We start from the raw sequence: 25,092 nt of genomic DNA on the forward strand, positions 1-25,092 counted from the left end.
GTAGTGAAACCTGACGTGAAGTTTTTTTGTTTCTCTGTAATGCTTGTTATGTGTAGTGCTGCCATCTGCCACCAGTTTTTCAAACTATGAGTGAAGTGTTATGATTGAATGATTTTTTGTTGTAGGACTGTTGCTCTCTGTGGCGAGACTTTTTAACGGGGAGATCGGCTCGCATTTGCGCCTTGAAGTTGGGAACCACAGAAAACCAACTTCAACCGACCACCACTGTGGGGTTCGAACCCGGATCCTCGCATCGCGAGTCCGTCACTATAACCACTCGAGCACCACAGCGGCAGAAGATTTAGCTTACCCCCGGAGGTAGTAAATTGTAACACAATTGACAGGTTTAAGAAGAAATACGATAAACATGTTGGGGTAAATCGAGAAGCTCCATCCATTCTTAGAATAAGACAACCATAAGTATTCTTCATGGGCGTTGTATAATATTTTATCACGTGTATATATTGTTTATAATTTGTGTTAATTGCATTTTTAATGGGGTTGCTGTATTTTTGAAACATATGACATCCATATTTTTATGGGCATCTTTTTCTCAGCCATTTCGTTGGGCATTTTGCCTGTTGTGGCGTTGTGTTTGTATTTACTGTACTACCGTTTATAGGCGATTTTTGAATGATGCCAATCGATTGAACATAGAAATAGTTGGCGAAAAAGTCGTATCCCCCACCCTCTTATATTCTTTTATCTACTGTCAATATGGTAAAGTCAAGACTTAAGAAAAAGTCCGAAGCCCACTCTGCAAAATGACTGGATTTTTTCATTCATTGGTCAGACGTCCCGGCCGATTTTCGAGTTGTTGTCGGGGAACATAACATGTATTTATAAAGCGTAATTTGTTGGTGTATTATATTTAGATGGCCGTACTACAAGTAATTCAGTTCCCATACCAACTTCGATGAACTAATTTAGCATAGCTGAATATTTTCGTCGAAGACTGCGTAAAAACTGAATAAGCGCCGGTCGAGGGCCCTGTAAAAGCTCACTGCAGTCTTTGATATAGTTATTCATCTTTTTACACAACCTTGGACGAAGTCATTCAGCAAGTGATTCAGCTTTCACGCAGCCTTCAACGAAGTCATTCAGCAAGTGATTCAGCTTTCACGCAGCCTTCAACGAAGTAATTCAGCTGTTTTACAGCCTCAGACGAGCTTATTCAGCTTAAACATTGCCCTCAGACGAGGTTGTTCAGCTTCAACCCTGTCCTCCGACGAGATCATTCAGCTTCGACCCTGTCCTCCGACGAGATTATTCAGCTTCAACCCAGTCCTCCGACGAGATCATTCAGCTTCGACCCTGTCCTCCGACGAGATCATTCAGCTTCGACCCTGTCCTCCGACGAGATCATTCAGCTTCGACCTTCAACCCTGTCCTCCGACGAGATCATTCAGCTTCGACCTTCAACCCTGTCCTCCGACGAGATCATTCAGCTTCGACCCTGTCCTCCGACGAGATCATTCAGCTTCGACCCTGTCCTCCGACGAGATCATTCAGCTTCGACCCTGTCCTCCGACGAGATCATTCAGCTTCGACCTTGTCCTCCGACGAGATTATTCAGCTTCAACCCTGTCCTCCGACGAGATCATTCAGCTTCGGCCTTCAACCCTGTCCTCCGACGAGATCATTCAGCTTCGACCTTGTCCTCCGACGAGATTATTCAGCTTCAACCCTGTCCTCCGACGAGATCATTCAGCTTCGGCCTTCAACCCTGTCCTCCGACGAGATCATTCAGCTTCAACCCTGTCCTCCGACGAGATCATTCAGCTTCAACCCAGTCCTCCGACGAGATCATTCAGCTGCAACCCTGTCCTCCGACGAGATTATTCAGCTTTCGCCCAGTCGATGACGAGGTAATTAAAAAAAAAGAAAAAAGAAAATTGCATTTTTCAAAGAGGTTATTCAGATTTCAAAGAGCCTTCGATGAAGTCATTCATCTTTGACACATCCTCGGACGAGCTTATTCAGCTTCCACACTGTCTTCAGCTGAGATCGTTCAGCTTTCAAACAGCACCCCTCCCTCCAAGAAGTCATTTAGTTCTTATATGGTTCCCCCCCCCAAAAAAAAAAAAAACTTTCAGCTTTTATAATGCCCTGAAAAGAGGAATTTAGCTTTTTATATGGCTGACCAAGAGCTAGTTCAGTTTGGCGGAAAAATTGTTTTTTTGGAACATTCCTGTATTCTTAATCAATTGAAATCAATTATTACGAATTTTGTTGATAGGATTTGGTAAAGAAGTATGAAAAGTAGGACAAAAACTAGAAAGTAGGGGCATTTTACCAAAAAGTAGGACAAGCGGGAGTCCTGGTTCTAATGGAATTAGTGATTTATGGACTTAGGAAAAATCGATAGAATATTAAAATAGTTGGCGAGCTTATGAGCGGGTGAAAACAAAATTGGCGATTTTAAACTAAGTTCAATCGCGAAGATGAAAGTTTTTCGGTTCATTCGCCCGAAATGTGATTCCTAATTAAAGATGACACTTCGAATATTTACTTGATAATTATCATCGAACGGGCGGGTGATGGACGACGGCTGGTTCATAAATTTGCGCAAGGGTGGGGGGGGGGGGGGAAACGTTTATTAAAAATATGCAAATGAGATAGTATTAATTACGAAACTGCGTCCTCAAAGTTTTAAAGTTCCAAAACCTCGTGGGTATGTACACTTTGTTTCCGGTATCGAATCCGAAAACTTTGCAGTAGGTGAATGAAATAAAAGATGATTAGAGTGGCGGTATTTTGCCTTTGGGGAATGATAAAATTGGTGAAATTTGGAGCTTTTTTCTTTGTTTTCAAATTAGAAACGCGTATTGTATGTATATAACGTATATTTATTTAGTTAATCTTACAGAAAAGACACCATCGTGCCTAGCTTCTTCCTTGTGAGCAGTAGGCGTTAATTTATATTCAGTGTGTGTGTAGGGGAGGGTTCTCAAACTTTTGGCACTCACGGCTTCTTTGCCGTTTTTGATCGCACACCCCGGGGGCGTCGGAAATATTTTAGACCAGAGAGCGCTCGTTTTGAGCTTTATCTAGGAAATTCTGATCTCTAAATTATTTTCGTGGGTGCTCGGGCTCTTGCTAAGGAATACTGGGGGTGCTTAAGCATCCTTGTATTTTTCCCCCTTTAATTAATTTATGGGCCTCATCCCCCCATAAATTAGTTTTCCATAGATGTGTGACGCGAAAAATAAAGTTGATTATCGGAGTCTGCGGGTTAGGCTAGCAACAAATTGAGACACGTGCAGCGTTCGCGAGTGGGCTAGATCTAAGACGCTTTCATATAGGTATATAAAGGGACTCTATCCAGATCCGAGCGCGATGACGTCAACTCGCCCAACGCGTAACGTGGGGGATCAGCACCTTTTAGAGACATTCGGCCTCTGCACTGTTTGCCATAAACGTCATTCAGACTAACTAGCAAGTTTGCCACATTTTGAAACACAGCATCCTATTTCGTTTCTTCTTATTTTGGCGTAGAATCTTCCTGATTGGCTCACAAATACCGCATAGCGAGTGGATGTGGGGCATACAAATCATCAATTCTGAGCCCGATCATTTCTTTTCCTCACAGCGATGATACTGTCACTAGCAGGGCTTTTTCCCCTGAATATTCTGGGGGGAAAATGGACTACTTACTGACGTCACAAGCAGACTGTGGTGGCCTTCTATCTCTAGGAGGTGCTGGGGGGGATACACATATTGGAACTCTGGACGCAGGCCCTTAGAGTGCGCGAGTGTTTTTGCAAGGGAACGATTTCGGGGGCCCGGAACTTTGGCATTTCCTGAGCCAAGATATTATATATTGACGAGGAAAAAGTCGGCATTTAAATAAAGACATAATATTATTAAAATAGAAAGTATGGGAATGCTAAAAATATTTATTAAAATATATAAATACAAAAAACAAAAAATCAGAGGATTGGTGACAATTTGAAATTAGTGAATAATTCAAAATACGTGAAATATCAGATTTTTTCTGATGAATTATTTCCAATCGATGAAATCATAATTAATGAGAAGTAGAGGAAAATTATTCCATAATTAGAAAAAATATAGATGGATATACATACAAATTAATGAAAATTCAAGATGGATAAAAAAAAATTAACGCAAATTCGGAATTTATGAAAATTAATGAAATTTTAGAATTTGCGAAAATTCCAAATGTAGAATTGGTCGCACAGTTAATAGAAATTGGAATCGATGAAAACGTACGAAATTAACAGAATATTATCCCCCATAATGAATTAAAATTCAGAACTGATGAAAAGTCAAAACACATGAAAAGATTGGTGACAATTCGAAATTGATGAATAATTCCAAAACTGCTGAAAGTTCATATTTAATGGAAAAAAAATTCCTCCATCGATGAAATATCATAATTAATGAATATTCGGAATGGAAGCCAAATTCAGAAATTTAAGTAGTAATAATTATTTCGTAGGCTAATTGAAAAAATAAAAGCAGATTTCTCTTAAAATCGATAAAAATTCAGGATTATTAAAAATCCGGGGGGGGGGGGTCTTCTCCACAGTTCAGTCTGTCAACTCTCTGTCCACAATGCACACAGCAAATTATAAAGACATGTAAGTTTTTTAAGAATATGGCACTCACTCTTTCGAGACCATTTCTAAGAGCACACAATGCAAAATGTGTAAATTACAAGGTCTGATATAAATAAAGTCAAGGTGGACCAAATGGCTTTACTGCGTTGCCCATTCCTTTTTTAAAAGGATTAGTTTAAATTTTAGCACTCAATGCCAGTGTCATCATTTTTGACGAATGAAGCACTTTCATTTCTAGCTCTTTGCTGAGTATTGTAAATACTGCGTATGCCTCTGCATACCCTGAAAATACAGAAGACAATTGAATGCTTCACATTCAAAGATCACCTAAGTAACCCGCGACACAGTTACAGAACACTTAAACGATCCGTGGCACATTTAGAGATCCCTTGAGTGACATGTGGCACAGTTTTAGAGCACTCAAGCGGCCTCCAGTGTGGTTCTACATCACTCAAGTTACCCGCGGAACATTCCCAGATTACTTAAGTGATCCGTGGCATAATTACGGATCACTTGATTGATGCGTGGCACTGTCCCAGAGCACTTAAGCAGCCCGGAAACATTTCCAGAGCACTTGAGGGGTCCGTGAAACATTTAGAGATCACTAAAGTGGCTCTGTAGGGGCGGGACTTATCAATAGGGAGAATGTTAGTTCAGGTGCCCAATAAGTGTCGAAAGGTTTTTTCCGTTTTTGGCGCACCGAATAAGAAGCCAGTAAGAATATTTCATATCTTTATAAAGGGTGGTTGATAACGTAAGCATCATTTAACCCCTTCCCCCCCCCGTCATCAAACGTCAGCAGTTAAGCGGCCCCCCAGTGCGGTTCTACATCACTCAAGGTACCCGCGGAACATTACCAGATTATTTAAGTGATCCGTGGAAGGAACCCCCCCCCATCGATGCTGACGTAATACTTGAATGACCCCTTATTAATAATAATTATGTATAAGTTCTGAGAATAGAAGTCATCATCAGCATCACTTTGAGGGACAAGCACAGGATGATCCCCATAGAAATAAATGTTAAAATCGGTCGATTTTAAATTGTGGAGATATATTCAGTTCGTTTAGAGATACGAAGTTCAGAAAAATATGAAATAATTGGCCGGACCTACTTTTGAGTTGGATATCCATGCAATACCATTGATTTCAACTTTTTGTTTATATCTTCTTGAGCATGAAAATTGAAGTTTATGGCCCCTTATTGTATTTTAATATTCACAACATGCATCAAAAAAAGCGGGAAATATCACGTGGTCCAAAAAGCCTCGTATTTATGTAAACAAGAGTTGATATTAAACAATATTTCATATGAGAATGCTAACTTCTATCTCATGACAGTTTATTTTTCAAGGGAAAAAAACACCCCCTTTTCCGAATAGGAAGAAAGAATCGTGCACGTGGGACACGAAAATCTGCGGCACAGCACCAGTGGCACGAGTGCGAGCGCACACGCGATTAGCGAAGCGTAAACTCGTGTCTCAATTGACGCTGTCCTTCTGATTTCCGTTGTCTAAAAAACAGTACTGCCCTGCGTCGTGTCGCGAACGCTACACGCGTCTCAATTTGCGCCTTTCCTCACAGGAAGGCGGAAAGAGAAGAGAAGAGAAGAGAAGAGAAGAGAAGAGAAGAGAAGAGAAGAGAAGAGAAGAGAAGAGAAGAGAAGAGAAGAGAAGAGAAGAGAAGAGAAGAGAAGAGAAGAGAAGAGAAGAGAAGAGAAGAGAAGAGAAGAGAAGAGAAGAGAAGAGAAGAGAAGAGAAGAGAAGAGAAGAGAAGAGAAGAGAAGAGAAGAGAAGAGAAGAGAAGAGAAGAGAAGAGAAGAGAAGAGAAGAGAAGAGAGTTCTTGAACCTTTTTTTTTTTCAAGTACGAACCGGTAAAAACAGTTGGACAATCTCTGAAAATGGGAAAAATAATTCGGACGGGATAAAAATGGTAAATAAATAGAAGAAATAATTTACAGAATGCAATAATAATAACAATAATTGACCGCTTCGCTTACAAGCGATTGGCAAGAAATTCGGATGATCCCTGTTTGACGAATCGGTGATAAATAATTTTAATCCTAACCTAACCGTATGTTGGAAAAAAGAAGGAAAGAAAACAGAAAAAAGAACAAGTGAAAGGAAAACAGTATAAGAGAAAGAGAGAGAGAATATACACTCTTATCTGTAATGCTTACAGATAATAGAATAGGTACGAAGTACAGGGTGGGCAAAAAGTCCGTAGAAACTTTAAAAATGCATAAGAACTGGAAAAATAACCGAAATAAAAAACGGGTTTGCAGGGACACGAGAATTTTTTTAAGACTGGGGGGACATCAAAACAGCCGATAGGTGGCGCTGACGTACACAAGTCAAAGAAAAGTGTATAGATCCGGTTCATCCAATCTGTCGGAACTGAAGGATGTGATCCGTCGAGAAGTGTCCGGATCTGCTGCATTCTGCCGTTGCTGGATTTGTGACTCGCCTGCAATGTGTTGTCTGTCCCTTGTGGTGGTGGTGGTGGTGGTCATGTGGAATACATACTGCCGTAATAAACGATTTGGAGGCATTCTGTCCGTTATTTGCGTATCTTTTCTTTGACTTGTGGAAGTCAGCGTCACCTATCGACTGCTTTTTGAGTTATTTTTTTTCCTGTCTTAAAAAAATTCCCGTGACCTATATAGCGATACTATCCCTGCGAACAGTTTTTTATTTCGGTTATTTTTCCGGTTTTTATGAATTTTTAAAGTTTCTACGGACTTCTTGCCCACTCTGTATACATTTCTCTTTTCACCCTCACCTACCTGTTCTCTTTCGCTCTTAGATGTACATAGCAGAAGAAGGATACATCACGGAGGTAAAAAGAACTACTTTTTTTCGTAGGGTTGCAACAAAGCTTCGTGGTGATGAGGAGAGAGGACAGAGAGAACTTTTTTGAATTGATTACAGACAGACAGACATGACCGCTGACCGCCCAGAGAGACCATCTTCGGATGGTTTGCGCTGATGGTCTCTCTGGGCGGTCAGCGGTCATGTCTGTCCGTCTGTAATCAATTCAAAAAAAGTTCTCTCTTTTCGAATTTATTGCACTGGCATTTGGACGCAATGAATGAATGAACGCCAGAACTTTGCCACTGGACTTACCCCGTTGCCGAGATCTCTTCCAGCTCAGCTTCGCGGCAGAGTCTGGCATTTGGACGCAGTATTACGTCCTTGATCGTAAAGTGGTTAAGAAAATTAGACACGAACGGGCAAAGATGATAAATAAAGGAGATGAGAATTATTTGCAAACTGGAAAACATAAATATTTGAAATAGTTTACGGGCTGGCAGAAAATTAAGGAAAAATTTTGTCCAATAATTTGCGGACGGGCAAAAAATAAGTACAATCGAATCCCGTTTTAACGAACATCTCGTTATACTGAAAATCTCATTTTAACGAACACTTGTCTAATCCCCCAGATAAGTTTACATAGGAACAATGCAAAAACCTGGAATTCCTTTGTAACAAAATTTCGTTATAACAAAGTTATTTCTCCGTCTCTGGGAGTTCGTTATAACAAGATTCAACTAGTAGATATAATTTGCAAATTAGCAAAAAAAATGAATATTTGAAATAATTTGCGGACCCGCAGAAAATAAGTAAGTATTTGAAATTTTATTATGGTTGTTATAATTGTCGTGAATATAACAAATCTAGGGGAGGGGTTTACATATACATTAGAGAAGGTATAAAAGCTAATTCAATTTCTAGTCAATTTCAGACAGCAGAAATTTTAACACTAAAAATTTGTGATTTCAATATTATTTTTTCATTCTTTTATAGCGTGTCCGGTAAATTCACCGCCAGCAATTCATCGATAACAATCCACCGCCGGAAAATTCACCGACCAACAATTTACCGCCATGCAATTCACCGCTAGGAAAATTCATCGCCGGAATATTCACCGACAACAGTTCGATGCGAGTCAGTTAGCGTGGGAGTGTACGATTTTTTGAGTTACTGAGTCTCAGTGAGAGGAGTGAGTGAATGACATAATGAGTATGTGAGTGAGTGAGTAAGTGACCTAGCAATTGAATGAGTGTGTATATGAGAGTGACCTAGTAATTGAATGAATGTGTATATGAGAGTGACCTAGTAATTGAATGAATGTGTATATGAGAGTGACCTAGTGAGTATATGAGAGTGACCTAGTGAGTATATGAGAGTGACCTAGTGAGTATATGAGAGTGACCTAGTGAGTATGTGAATGAGGGACCTAGTGAGTATATGAGAGTGACCTAGTGAGTATATGAGAGTGACCTAGTGAGTATATGAGAGTGACCTAGTGAGTATATGAGAGTGACCTAGTGAGTATATGAGAGTGACCTAGTGAGTATATGAGAGTGACCTAGTGAGTATATGAGAGTATATGAGAGTGACCTAGTGAGTATATGAGAGTATATGAGAGTGACCTAGTGAGTATATGAGAGTGACCTAGTGAGTGAATGAGGGACCTAGTGAGTGATTAAGTGATTGAGCGAGTGACCTAGTGAGTAAGTGAGTGAGTGAATTAGTTAGTTTTAACCTAGTAGTGTCACAAATGATTGATTCACTCCCTCACTCACTCGCTCATGGACTCAGTAGCTCGCTCGCTCACTCAATCACTCACTCGCTCGCTCAATCCCACACTCACTGACTCAGTAACTCAATCGCTCACTCCCTCGCTTTCTGACTCGCATGAACTGTTGTCGGTGAATTTTCCTAGCTGTGAATTTTTGTCGGTGAATTGCATGACGGTGAATTTTCCGTAAACCATTTTATAGATCTCATAATTGTACCATTGAACAATTTAATGAGGAACTTAAAATATATTTGAACAAATTTAAAAACTGGGATATGGTAATTATGGGCGGCATGAATGTAAACCTATTCAATGATAATGACATACATATTAATGAATATTTGAATTTATTCTGTTTAAATGGTTTTTCTTCATTTGAAAAATGTGTTACAAGAATCGGATTTACTGATTCGACTGATGTTCACCATGTTTTTTACCGTTCGCTAAAAAACAATTTTCAGTGTAAAATGGGCGTATATGATGCGGGAATCACTGATCATCATCTACTAATTGGTTACATAAGAAAATGTTCACCATATAATAACGATAACAATTCAAATTATATAGAAAAACTTGGATAAATTATGAATTATTTGAACGGTTTATTAGGGGGTGTTGAAATCAGGCTTATATACGTTTTATTAACATCTTTAAATTGAATTTAAACTTATTTATAAAAAAAACCATGTTAAACATAGAAATAGGGCAAAGCTTAATGAATGGATTACGGATGACCTAATTGAAATGTGATAAATATTAAGGAAAAACTATATATGAAGCATCGTAAAAATCCATGCAGACATGATTATGAAATCCAAGAAAGTAATCAAAAAACAGAAAGATGATTATTTTGGGAAAAATTTTATCAATTTGGGATCAAATGAAAGAAAACGGTGGAAATTTTGTAAACAACAAAAAAGTTATGAAATTACCCAATTGCGATGATCAAAACAAACTAGCTAACGATTTTAATGATAATTTCATAAATCGAGTGAAACATACTGAAGTAAACAATCAAATAAATGACTTTTTAAATAACGAAAGTTCTCAATTCAATTGTTCTTCATAAAATTGCCACAAACTGAAAGCTTAATTAATTCAATTAACATTAATAAGTAGGCAGGAAGTGATGGTCTAACACCAAGAATGATTAAAATTATCTATCGCCACCACCCATCACTAATAACCCATTTGATTACTAAATCTCTAGATCTGGAATATTTTATAATGAACTAAAAAAAGTCGATTGTTACGCCTATATACAAGAAAGGTAACAAAGATAATATGAACAATTACGGACCAATTTCAATTTTACCTATTATGTCGAAATTATTATAGAAATGGGTAAAATAACAACTTAATAGTTATTTACACGCCATTACCTTCTACTCACATCATCAATTTGGTTTCAGGGCAAAAAAGTAAAACTGAAATAGCTATGATTAAATTAATGGATTATATACAAAATAAAATAAATAAAAACAAAAAAGTAGCAGCTGTATTTATAGATATCAGTAAAGCGTTTGATACAGTAAACTGGGATATCTTATTGGAAAAACTAAAAAATATTGGAGTAAGAGGGCTCCCGCTCGATTGGTTCAGATCTTTTATAACAAATAGAAGACAGGCCGTTAAAGTAGGCAACGCGATAAGTCAGGTAAGGGCAATAGGTACAGGCGTACCTCAGGGATCGGTCCTGGGCCCAATACTTTTTCTATTTACATTAATGAAATTCATAATATCAATATTTCCGGTCAACTTGTTTCATTCGCAGATGATACAGTTCTGGTTTCCTCCGCTGAAACAACTGAAGAACTGATAAATCTTCGACTTAGGCTAAATGTTAAAAAAACTAAATGGGTTCTTTTTAATTTAACTAACTCAAGCATACAGACAGATTTAATGAAATATCATGAGTAACGACTTTCTTTCAAATACTATATGTAACTGTTCATACATTGAAAGAGTACAGCATTATAAATATCTTGGAATCATTATTTCATCTAACCTAAAATGGAAAGATCATACTAATCAAATTGTCAATAAATTACGAGCACTTACAGCAATGACGTATAAATTAAAGGCTATCATTTCACACCAAAGTTTGAAAGAAGTGTTTTTTGTTCATGGGTGTTCTCACATATTTTATATGGACTACAAGTTTGGGGGGAACGTATAAAAATTCAATCCATACTATAGATAATCTTTATGATAGTTTTTCGACGTGACATTCTACAAACCAACAGTTCTTCGCATAATAAAGTATCATTAATCCAATTTAATATACGTCAACTTTATCTGTATAACGTTTTACTATTCATGTATAAGAATCCTGATTGGTATCCCAGAGTGAATATACAAAGAAGCACTATGAAGAATCACAGTATTTATATCATATACCATTACCTACAAAAATCAATGTTTTCTTGCTCCAAGAATATGTAGACAATTTGATGACATTATTAGACAGCAACAATCATTTTATATGTTTAAGAAGGCTATAAAAGATCATATACTGGTAATAGAAGATATTGAGCGGTTCGTTTCATACGATGGTTAATGAAATTGTAAATTTTAAGCAGTTAAATTTGTTCATATGTTTGTTAAAGCAAAATATTACATTTTAAAGCAAAATATTTGGTGTGATTTGCCTGCAGCAATTGTTGTAAAATATACCTTTGTATCAAGGAAACAGTTATTTTCCGGATATTATGCTGAGGTGAACTCGGAAAGAAAAGTCATCACGTCTCCACCGGGACTCGAACCCTCTTACATACCGGGCAAGCATGCTACCATCTGCACCACTGGAGACATGACCCTACCTTCCTCATTTCACGCACTGTGGCGTGAGGCGCTGAAGTAGAAACATTAATAGCCTCTCTTAACTTCAGGAAATGGTACCCGGGTGGGACGGTTTAGAGAGAGATCGATGGCTTTTGGTGTAGCAGTGGTGTAGATGGTAGCATGCTTGCCCGGTACGTAAGAGGGCGTGGGTTCGGCGGAGACGTGATGACTTTTCTTTTTGAGTTCACCTCAGCATAATATCCGGAAAATAACTGTTTCCTTGATATCTCGGGCTAAGAAAAAGCCATCTATCTCTCTCTAATACCTTTTTATGTTGCCCAGAAATTCTCTATGTAATTTATCAATGCGACCCATAGAAGATTATTAATTTTTGAAGTGGCGCCACAGGCGCGCGTGCTGTGCGTCTGCGCTGAAATTCTAATCATTTGCATATCTCACCTCCGCTAATGCATGACGTAAATTTCATATTATTTGCATGCTTCCTTCAGGGTGTTGCATTTACGGTGGCCAGCAGTGTATTTGCGGACTGGAAAAAAAATGTATGAAATAGTTTGTGGACCGCCAGAAAATAAATGAATAGAGAAATAATTTGGGACAAAAAACAAATAGCTGAAATAATTTGCGGCCGGCCCAAAAAATGATTAATATAGAAATAATTTGCGGACTGGTAAAAAATATATATTTGAAATAATTTGCGGACCATCAGGAAAAAAAAGAAAAATATCAATAATAATTTTGCGGGCCGGCAGAAAAAAAAGAATAAAAATGGCATTAACAATTTCCGGACTGGCAGAAAAAAGGAGAAGTAGCATAAATAATTTTCGAACCTCCAGAAAATTATAAATGAACAGGAGAAATAATTCGTGGACCTGGAAAAATATTAATACTTGTGGTAATTTGAGGTCCGGAAAAAATGAATAAATAGATGAAATAATTTGCGGACCGGTTTAAAATAAACGTGTGAAATAATTCTCAGAAAGGCAAAAAATAAATAAATTTGAAAAATAATTCAGAGACTGGCAAGAAACTGAAGAAACGGGAGAAATTTACTTAGCGGGAAAAAATGAACAAATTAGAGAAATAATCCGAAAAAGTAAATATTAGAAATAATTTGTGGACCGGAATAAAATAAATGGAAATAATTCGCAGAACCGGCCCGTGGATCAGCGGTCGAAGAACGCTGGGCACTACCGTATTCTTTGTGTGTGTGTGGGGGGGGGCATGTATACAAACATATTACGGGGATCGCAATATGACTAGGTGAGGCTCCAGGTCTCTCGCCCACTGAAGGCAACACACTGATCATACGGTAGTCAATCAAGGTCCGGAATCAGGCCGTATGAGTACATAGTCTGGGACGAAAGAGGGCCGGGACGGAATCCGTAACGTCATTGGCCAATGGGACCCCCCCCAAAAATGAAAACAGTTTTGCCAACAACCGTTTAACCATCACGTTCCGGTATCAGTAGGGTGACCATACGTACCGGGACATTCCAGTATTTTCATGTAATTTTGGCCATCCCGACTTTGTTGCAAAAAATTTCCTTTTTATCCCCACGCATTTTGAACGAAACCAATTTGATATTTTACCCTTTATTGAAATCAAAACTGTGTTCCCAACTAATAAACTATGTTATGATAATTACGATTATAAATGAGAACTTCCATTCCACATACATTTGTCACGTTTTAAACATTTCAATCCGCTGCAATTTGCAGAAGTGCTTCATATTCCGCCTTTGGCGATTTTCCAGTGACTTTTTGCAATTAGTTGGCAACTCGGTCTACTTTTGGAATCATTTTTAGCGATGGTTGGCGATGTCCCCTCCCCCCCCCCCGTATCTGGAATCTGAATATCCTGTATTTTTCTCGAAGAAATATGGCCAGTCTTGGCCGGCAAATCAGTAGATTACGCTGACCGTATTTATTCGTGGGCACATATCGATCGAGTATAGACGTTCTGAAGAGGGACAGACCCAGCCAGTCTCAACGCCACACCCCATTTGGAAGTCAGGAGATGGAGGGGAGGAGAAACGACGAGCACCCTTCTTATTACTGTCTTTCCACTAATGTTGAGAAGGTAATCCCCTGATGTTGTTATTGCATTTTCCGACGATTTTTCAGAAACCGCTGATCTCAGACTGTCAGAGTCTGACTAGTCTGTTTCAGTCATCCACTACTTACTTATAGGGGTAGCTATAACTAAACTTCGCTTATAGTTTCGGTTCCGGAGAAAATTTGAGAAAGGCCGGGAATACATCTCCAACTTTGAGTAGTGAGCACCGTCTATGCTAATCGTCGTTGGAAGTGCTTCGTAACTTCCACCATCGGTGAGACGGTTTCGAAATTCATCATAAATGCAAGGACGCCATCTACGTCTATCATCAGAAATCAAAGAATACCGTATATCTCCCACGAGAGAGAGTTTATATTCATTTTCGCCATTAGTAAACGGGCACCGTCTATGCCCGCCATCAGCAAAAGATGACCTTTCATGTATGTCATACATGCTCAACACATGGCCCTCGGAGTGATCGTATATGGCCCCGAGACCTCAGAATATAATTTTATGAAAATAAACCAAACGGCACATTTATAGATCATTCAAGTGATCTGCGGTGCAGCTCCATATATACATACTTCAAGTGACCCGTGGTCCATTTACAAGTCATCTCGCGGCATATTTATAGTTCACTTGAGTGATCCGCCACATAGTTTCAAAGCACTTAAGCTCTGCAGTTCTACATCATTTAAGTTATCCGCGGCACATTTCCAGATGATTTACAACAGCTTCTCGATTTGCCCCAACATTTCTATCGTATTTATTTTTAAACGTTTCAATTGTGTTACAATTTACTGCCTCCGGGTGTAAGCTATTCCATTTATTAACAACCCTATTAGAGAAAAATTCCCAGCGACACCATAACCTAGCATTGTCCCTTACCAATCGATACTGGTGTTCCCTTGTAAAAGCAGTCGATTGACGATGTACTAATAATTCATGGTCCATCGTATCCATAACGTTGAAAATTTTCAACGGTGAGATTTGAACACTTCGATCATATCTCCCCGACACCTGCGTTCATCCAATGTAAATATATTCAAAAAAGAAGTTTCTTCGTGTGCCAATAATGACACTCGTAGCTCTTCTCTGCACCCCTTCAACCAAGTCCATGTCCCTCTGTAGGTATCATCTCCAAAACCTCACAGCGTACTCCAGTCCAGGACGAACTAAGCCTCGAAAAAGCGGAAGAATGACTTTAGAAGACCGCGAAGAGACCTTTTTGAAAATGAGACCAGGCATTCTATTCGCTTTTTTGACCACCGCTGAACAATGTTCAGAAAACCTAAGCCGCTCGTCAATAAGAATTCCCAAATCGGTGACCCTAGTTGCATCCGGGATAGTGACACCATTCAACTCGTAAGAGAACCGTGGGGATTGCTCGAACCAAAATGAGCGACCATGCACTTGTCAACGCTAAAAATCATGCTCCATTCATTAGCCCATGCTGCAATCCTGTTCAATTGGGACTGAAGCAACTCCCTATCGCTTTGATTCCCGATTAACCCATTAGCTTCACGTCATGTGCGAATTTGCTTGCAATCCCATCGGTACCCTGATCGAGTTTATCAATAAAAAGTGAAAAAGTATGGGGGCCAAAGGCACTTCCTTGAGGAACTCCACTTGTGACGTCTGTCCAACCAGAGAATTCCCCGTTCACCATAACTCGTTGCGACCTATCTCTTAACCACGCTTCTATCCAATTCAGCAAGTTGCCCCCAATTCCAATCTCGTGTAAACGCTTCAAGAGTTTGCCATGTTGGCCCCGATCGAATGCCTTCTGGAAATCAAGATAAGCAACATCTATATTTTTGCCCTTACCCAAAGCCTTCGTCACGTGATCGTAGAAGCAAAGGAGGTTAGTCACACATGACTAACCCCTTCCTGAACCCATGCTGATTATCCGACAATACATTTTTCTCGTCTATCCACTTCACCAACTGCCTCTTCATAATAATTTCCAGAATTTTCGAGATGGAGCTCGTCAAACTCACTGGACGATAATTGGACACATTAGTGTTCCGATATTTGATTGTATTTTTATTGGTTTAATCGGTTTATTCATTTAATCCTAAAACATCGTAAACAGTTTGTCCATTTTAATGATCATAACTCCCCATCCGCCCCCGTAAAGTCTGGGACCCCTCAAGGATCGGTCCTCTCCCCGCTACTTTTCTTAATTTAAATCAATGACCTTCCAGAATCCCTCAACTGCACCACTAGACTATTTGTTGGTGACTGTGTAATTTACCGTATCATTCACCATCAATCTGATCAAGAACTTTTCCAACATAACCTGGCTTCCATCGCTGACTGGTGTTCCCTATGGCAAATGCCAATGAATGTGTCAAAAACGGTCCACATGAAAGTTACCCGTAAACCACTTCCTCTCGAATACTCATACTCCATCAATAATTTACCGTTATCCCAAGTTTCTCAAATCAAATACCTAAGTGTCATAATCTCAGCCGACCTACGTTGGAACAAGCATGTTGACTAAGTTTACCAGAAATGTCTTAACAAACTTTTGCTCCTCCGCCGCAACCTTAAACACTCCACTCGGGATATCAGACTACTCTGTTACCAAACTTATATCTTTCCTACGCCGCTGAAATCTGGGACCCCTACACCTCCAGTAATATAGACAAACTCGAATCAATCCAAAATAAATCCACACGATTTGCTCACGACTCTTGGTCATCTTTCTTTTCCGTGTCCGAACTTAAAAACGAACTTCATCTCCTCCTTCTATCTACTCTTCGTCTGATTCTCTATTAACATTGTTCTATGAAATTTTCCATGGTCAATTCAACATAGATATCTCTGATATCTTAGCCAAACCATCCTACATCTCTAGAAGACTCGACCATTCCCTTAAATTAAAACCTATTTTTGCTTCCACCGACTGCTTTAAATACAGCTTCTTTCCTCATACCATTGGTGAATGCAACAAACTCCCAAGCTCTATTGTCGAATCTCCCACTGCCACTAGTTTTTGTCTAATATCAAACAATACCTTTGTCATTTTCAATCGCATCCTCTTGTATAGGCCCTAGGGCCAACAATATTGTATAAATAAATCAAGAGCTTGCTTTGATGATGGATATTGATTTTTCGACGCATAAGAATAAGGTCCGTGATACACATGCTACTAAGTAGTAGTATGAAGGTATGCCACGTTCGAGCATATGCAACCAATGAGATTATTGATAACATTTGAATGAATGCTACTAATAATCTCATTGGTTGCATATGCTCGAAAGTTTAGTAGCATGTGTATCACAGGTCTAAACTCTCACGCCAACACACAAAAGACTTTAAACATGAACTCCATCCTGCGTATTACAGGATAAAGGAATCAATATTGTTATGTTATCCACCTGGCGTCAAAATTAGACACATCAGCAGAAATCTTTATCCTCATCCACATGAATCCCAATCAAATCCAGATTCATCGAACAGTGATACAGAGCAGGTTTCCCCCCCCCCCCCATCATTTTTATTAGCATTTTTTTACTATTAGTTTATTTGTTTGCATTGTATATTTTTTTTAATTATTTATAATTTTCGGCACGTGATATGATGGTATGAACACTCAATCTAATGTGTATTACATATTTATCTTCATGTAACAGAGTAATGGTTGAATTTTAAGGAGCCAATTCACATGCATATCTCGGCATTTCATTAAAAAAATACCGCATTTTATAACGTTTATTGCAATTTCACTGCAATTTATGGGAATATTACTGAGCATATATACGTATTCATGAATGATACAAGAAATAGGACACAAAAAATGAATCTCGATCAATTTAAAAACAGAGAAAATATATATAAACACTATGGGATGGATAGAATGGACACCATGAGTTATTAATACACGGTCAATCGACTGCTTCGACAGGGTACGCCAGTATAGTTTGGAGCAATTCCAGGTTGTGGTGTCGCTGGGAGTTTTTCTCTGTTCGGGTTGTGAATAGATGGAATAGCTTACCTCCGGGAAGTCGTAAATTCTAACACAACTGATTCGTTCAAAAAGAAGTACAATAGAAATAGTGGGATAAATCGATAATTTTCCATACTTATACAAATACAACGCCACAACAGGCAAATTGCCCAACGAGGTGGCTGACTTAAGAACATCATGGATCCCCGAGCCATTTTTTGGAGGCCCTACCTACTACTACTGCACCACACCCCCCTACCCGGAACCCCCCAACGAATCGGCACATGCGGGAATGTGCGTGTACGTGTAGTAAAACCTGACGTGAAGTTTTGTTGTTTCTCTGTAATGCTTGTTATGTGTAGTGCTGCCATCTGCCACAGTTTTTCTAACTATGAGTGAAGTGTTATGATTGAATGATTTATTGTTGTAGGACTGTTGCTCTCTGTGGCGAGACTTTTTAACAGGGAGATCGGCTCGCATTTGCGCCTTGAAGTTGGGAACCACAGAAAACAAACTTCAGCCGACCACCACTGTGGGGTTCGAACCCGGATCCTCGCATCGCGAGTCCGTCACTATAACCACTCGACCACCACAGCGGCAACTGGAACAAGGCAACCATTTTAAGGGCAGTGTATTATATATTATTAATTATTATTACTATTTTTTGGTGATAAACGCTTTTATACTGGGTTGCTGTATTCTGGTTATATGTATTTGACATTCATATTTTTCATGGGCATATATATAATTTTTTTCAGCCACCTCGTTGGGCAACTTCCCAGTTGTGGTCCTTGTATTTGACCATATGATCTGTGATATTCCCGTAATTTTAACGAGGCTTACCTGAATTTATATTCCATCATAATTAATTATAGTCATATAAATATGTTGATCTCGCATATTCGTAAAAAATATTATACAGGCGTACGTTTTTTTAGTTAATTGCATTTTATTTCATTGTGGCCTGCAGTAGTCCTTTATTTCCAGCCATTGGCGAATTTTCAGCAATTTTAGCTATAGTTGGTAGCTTTACTCATCTTTGACAATTTTTCTTTTTTTTGGTTGTAATTGACAGCTTCACTTGTCTTTGACAATTTTTTGGCAATAATTGGTCATGCCCCATATTTACCTCGATTCCCCGTAATTTTATGAAGGAAATATAGTCAGCCAAGGTATTCATCGTACTGATGCTTTTCCACCGGCCGGTGATTGTGAAATGGGCATCTCTGCATTAGGGGTATTTGGGAACAGCTCGAATTCGAAAATATTCCCTGTTCCTGCACTTACCACGGGTACACCCTGTACCTGATTATATTTAAGACGCTTATTAGAACTGTATAAAGTTCAGAAAAACATGCACCCTATGTCTGGGTTCGATGATAATTTAATGGCTGTAGAACTAACTGTACCCGAGTTGATGAACATTCCCATATACCGCAGTGTACACGTCACCGGTCAATTATTTTTTTCCCCGGCTCTATCAACGCCTATCGGATAACACCCAATTGATAATTGGTAATATTAGCAATAATATAGTGTTGGGTTAAACGGAACTTACCTTTTGAATTCTTTACTATCTATATTGATGAACATCTACTATAATATAGATGTCTAACTGCTATTATTATTGCTAGGTTTACAGTTCGGGTGCGATACTTATAAAAAAAACGGATAAAGAAACAAAAAAAACAACGTATAAGGATAACAATTTCACAGGCACATTGTTCCCGAAAAAACGATCGCAGCGACACATCCCCGTCGGTTAAGAAATCAATCGATCGCGATCGAGGTGACATCTGTCGGCGATTAGAAGAAACTAACTCGGTTTGAATTCATTTAAGCTTGCCTTTTTATACAAAAGCCCGCTTTTTGATCTAATTAATAAACACATATCATAACAAATCAATTATGTTGCGTTCTAACCGAGTCAGGTTCGCGTTCATTAGTCGTTCATTTATTGTTGAATTAAATTTATCTATTAGCGTTGTTATTATATAAAAATACATAAATTTACTCTATCTACATCAGTGATTCCCAAAATGCTAGAGTCATCAGAAGACGCTCTCTTATTCCAGATTCTTCGTAGTCTCTTTTCAGTTACAGGTCGTGGTGTAACGGAACTTTTTAAACTTGCACGTGGCTCCGGCGTGGACTTATTCGTGTGAATAAACAGCCTTGATGAGGCTCGAGCTCCCGTGGAAAAGATTCGACTTTCTGATCTTTCCTATTTTCTCTTCTTTTTTCTATTTCGGCCACCAGGATAGGCCAATCTTAATTTCTAAACTTTCTCAATATCCTAATTCACTGAATTCTTTCAAGCGCCATACTATATGGCACATCAGTAAAGGTAAGTTGTGGCTTACAATCTTACAGGCGTAAACATGAAGGTCTGTCCCATCCGTCTGCCCGCTCCTGGTCAGGCCACTAGCGATTTCGAAGCCTTGAGCAAGCTAGCGAAACTCGCTCTTGAACATGACGATATACGTCAGATATACCAAAAACGTCTAATGTCGTTCTTGGGACTTTACTTAGCTGACTATGACAATCGTCTTCTTCTTGTTGAGGACAAATGTAGCGTTGCTACAAATTTCAGCACCGTTATGGCACACTATGAGGATTACTTAGCTGATGAGACTAATACTTCTAACTTAGATGAACTCCTCAAGTATTCTGTTTGTTTCTTTCTCGAAATCGATGAGGCCCCCTGTAAGCACACGCTTGCATCCAAATTCAAGGCCCAGGAAAATTCCCCGGTATCATCGCCGCTCATTAGCAAGTCTTCTCTTAGAAGTGCAAAGAAGGCTAAAAAGAAACACAATAAGTCGCAGGATTCTGTCCCAAAGTTGGTTTCTCATTCTCAATCTGTCCCAGATGACGACAGTAATATCCCCTCTGCTTCCAATGAAGCCCCTTGTGAGGTGCTGTCACAAAGTGAGGATGAAGATGGGAATCGTAGAATACAACAATCGGACCAAGGCGGCAGTAGTACGGTACTACAGGATCTCATTAGCTCAGAGGATAAGGGTAATGAAGATGATATAGCTAATGAAGATATTGATCTTACCGGTTTTCAGAAGGTGACCCACACTAAGAAAAAAGACAATATCCCTCCTGTCATGTTGAATAAATGGACGGGTTGGCATGAGCACTATCCTAAGATCGTTGATATGTGCAAGCACAAACCCGAGGTTAAATCGGGTGCTAATAAGATGTCAATTAAATTCTTTCACACTGATGATTTTCGTAACTGTACAAAGCTCTTTAATGAGCTTGGTTTTGAGTATCATACTTTCCAGGTGGACGTTGAACGTCCACTAAGAGTGGTTATCAGAGGGCTTCCAGTAAACATGGAAGTTACTAGCATACAAACGGCTCTTATTAGTGAGGGTCATGATGTTGGGAAAGTAAGCCCAATGAGACACTTCAGAACCAAGAGATTCATGCCCCTGTTCATAATTGAAACGGGAAAAGGAAATAGTGGAATATATAAAATCAAGGAGTTGATGGGGCTTCCAGTCACAATTGAGAAACTTAGGGGTGGCCCTGGAAAATTAATGTGCAGAAAATGTCAGAGGTTTGGCCATTCGGCCCAGACCTGTTTTAATTCTGCAGTCTGTGGCATTTGCGCACAAAAACACAGGGTTCAAGATTGCCCCCAACACACGAACAAAGCGCATAAAAACAAGTGTTCTCGTTGTGGTCTGGAACACAGAAGCTCATTTCAAGGATGTCCGAAGTGGCCCTGGCCTAAACCTAAGACCCTCTCTTTCACTCCTTCGGGTGAAAACGCACCTCAAGTAGAAAAAGAGGTTAATCTCATAGACTTCCAAGATAAAAACAAGGAAGCAAACACTCAGCCCAGGGTAAGTTTTTCCGATGTGGCTCAGCCTAAAAAGGTGGTAAACAAAATCCACAAATTTGTGGGAGCGCTGAAGAAACGTCCTATCCCTCATACTTTGAGTGGGGAACATGCTTCAACAATGACCTCAACAACAGAGGCCCAGGACCCACTGGTCCCATCACTGATCGATGTAGAATCACAAGGGCCGTCGAAAAAGGTTGTTGAGAGGAACGAGGACACTATTGAGCATGACGCAAATGACATTGCTACTGCTCTAACAACCATCACAAATACCACCTTCCAAAAGCTTAAGGATACCACTGAAGAGAAAGATAAGCTCGCAGTTATCTGGCAGAGCTTTATAGAGGTTATCCTATTGGCCAAGAAAATCTAATTCACTTATCACTTTCTGCTTTTTGCGAATATCAAACACTAATACGATAGCAATTAGTAACACCACTTTTACAACGGCTCCTAAGCCTTTTAGAATCATCAGCTGGAATGCTGACGGAATCCACAATAACCGCCATGAATTGCGTGAAACTATTGATGAATTTGACCCGGATGCGGTTCTCATACAAGAATCGTGGCTTTCACCGGCACGCAACTTCAAAGTCCATACATATGAATGCCATAGGCTTGACCGCCCCAACCTACCTGGAGGGGGTGTCCTTATTCTTATCAAGAGGAATTTTCATATTGAGACAGTTGATCTTCCTACATCCACAACTTGTGAGGCCATCGCTATTAGGGTACATCACCCAAATCAACAACCGATGGTAATCTGTTCCTTCTACAAGCCACCACGATATCGACTCGATATCACCTTAGTAAAAGCGATATTTAGAAGTAACGGTAATAAACCCATATTTGTAGCTGGTGATTTCAACTCTAAAAGCCAACTTTTCAATAGCAACACAACAAATCAGGATGGTAGGATGCTCGCAAATTTTTGTCATTCAAATATGATTGATGTTCATGCGCCGCAATCATCTACACATTACCCCTACAACCTTCAGCATAGGCCAGACGTACTTGACTTTGGTTTGACAAAAAACCTTCTACACGGAGTCACCATTGAGGTACTCAGTGCTCTCGGATCTGACCATAATCCGGTACTATTCGAGATTGACAGTGGTATCACTTATGAAATTCCATACATGCTTCGTACAGATTGGACCAACGTCCGTACAACACTGGAAAATGAATCGGTCATTGAGATCAGTAGTTTGACAAAAGAGAGCATTGATATAGCAGCAGAAAAAATTACTGAGGTAATTCAAAATGCCGTAAATAATTCGACAAGGCGTATTAAGCCTTTTAAAAATTATGGCATCCCTGAGGAGTTGAAGTGTAAAATTAACTTCAAAAATCAACTCCGAAGACGAGTACAGCGTACGAGAGATCCCAATCTCCGTAACATGCTGAACCGTATATCCAGAGAAATAAGAAACAGCCTCAAGGAATATCACTCTCAGAAGTGGAATGATTTTCTTGATAAGGCTGATGTATCGGATGGGTCTCTCTGGAAATTAATTAGAATTTGTAAGCCCAGAGCCATCAACATCAACAGAATACATGGTACAAATGGTCTTGTATACACTGATGAAGAGATAGCGGAGTCATTCGCTAATACATATGAAGACCAGTTTTCACCAAATAGTAACCAACCGCCTATTGTAGAAACACACTTTGAACAGGTGGTTAACAACTTTCTACAAAACAACCAGCCACATAACATCGTAACGGCTGCTCCCACTGATCGTGAGGAGATCCTCGAGATAATTAAAGGACTTAAAGAAAAAAAGGCCCCTGGGTTTGATAATATTACTAACACAGCTTTGAAAATACTTCCATATAATATTATCGCCACATTAGTAAACATCTTTAATGGTATGTTAAAAATTTGTCATTTTCCGTATAGCTGGAAACATGCCATTATTAAAGTCATTCCAAAAACTAGGGAGATAAGTCTATTTGCGAATGATTTTCGCCCGATCAGCTTGCTTCCGGGATTGTCCAAGATTTTTGAACGAGTTTTTAAGGCGAGATTATCTCTGTATCTCGAGGATAACAGCTTTATCCGAGATGAACAACATGCCTTTCGTAGCGGACATTCTTGTGTAACACAAACTGGTCCGTGTTGTGGAGTACATACAGGATGCTTTCATCCACAAGGATTATGTAGCATGTTTTGATTCAGACATACAGAAGGCCTTCGATAAGGTTAAGCACTCAACACTGATTGCCATTATGATACTTAGAAGGTTTCCTTCCCACTTTATACATATGGTTCACAGCTACCTCAGGGATAGGACATTTCAGGTCCGTATCAAAAACGCCCTCTCCACCAGACGTCCACTAAAGGCATCTATTTGTCAAGGGTCGGTAATTGGCCCAATACTCTTCAATATTTTTATTAACGATTTTCCTGCTCCACAAAGAGGAATTTTAGCTTCTTATGCTGACGACTCGAAAATCCTTATGGCATCTAGGGACCCTCAGCAAGCTCTGAGGAACTTGCAAGAAATGGTCCGAAGGGTCGAGATCTGGTGTCAGCTACATGCAGTGGTCTTAAACGAGGGTAAATGGAACTTTATATGGTTTGCAAGGAGACAACTCCCTCCGAACACCACTATCACAGTGGGGCAGACCATATTACAACCCAAGTCTCAGACAAAATATCTTGGTGTTATTTTGGATAAAAAGCTCAGTTTCAAAGCTCACATTCATGAGGCAAAAGTTCGAGCCGCTAAGGCTGCAGGACTTCTAAACAGAGTCTGTTACACACGCTCTGCACTTAGCCTCAAAAACAAAACCATTATGTACAAGTCAGTCATTAGACCAATTATGTGCTATGCAGCACCATGCTTTTCCACAGCGAAACCCTCGGTCATCAAACAATTACAAGTGCAGCAAAATAAAATACTTCGGCGATATACCGGGGCACAATGGTATATCAGAAATCTTGACATAATGAAGGATTTGAACATTGAAACCATACATGACTACTTAGTCAAACTATGTAGAGGATATTTCGATAGAGCTGAAACATCAGAATATCAGCACATAAGAGACATCTCGCCTTATCCTGCGGTAGAGGTGTTGAGGTTTCTTCGACCTAAGAACATACTGGCCTGATATGGCCCAATGAATTGGTTTAGTTTTGTAAAAAGTGTAAATAGGTCTAATTCTCTCTTCATTGATTGGAAGCATAGTGTTGCATATATACTGAGCGCCTACCAATATTTATCGCATTTAATCT

General features: G+C 39.4%; 1 protein-coding gene across 1 annotated transcript in view; it reads right to left on the bottom strand.

The window, feature by feature from the left end:
- Positions 1-19,633, bottom strand: part of LOC149065016 (uncharacterized) — a 194,484-nt gene extending 174,851 nt beyond the window's left edge. The window contains exon 1 of the mRNA XM_089254374.1: positions 19,545-19,633. The gene's annotated coding sequence lies outside the window, so the exon portion shown is untranslated. The remainder of the gene's footprint in view (positions 1-19,544) is intronic.
- Positions 19,634-25,092: the final 5,459 nt, after the last annotated feature.

Source organism: Pholcus phalangioides, unplaced genomic scaffold (genome assembly GCF_987345545.1).
Source record: "Pholcus phalangioides strain wild (caught in Gottingen) unplaced genomic scaffold, Ppha-v1.0 ptg000041l_1, whole genome shotgun sequence".
Taxonomy (NCBI): Eukaryota; Metazoa; Arthropoda; class Arachnida; order Araneae; family Pholcidae; genus Pholcus; species Pholcus phalangioides.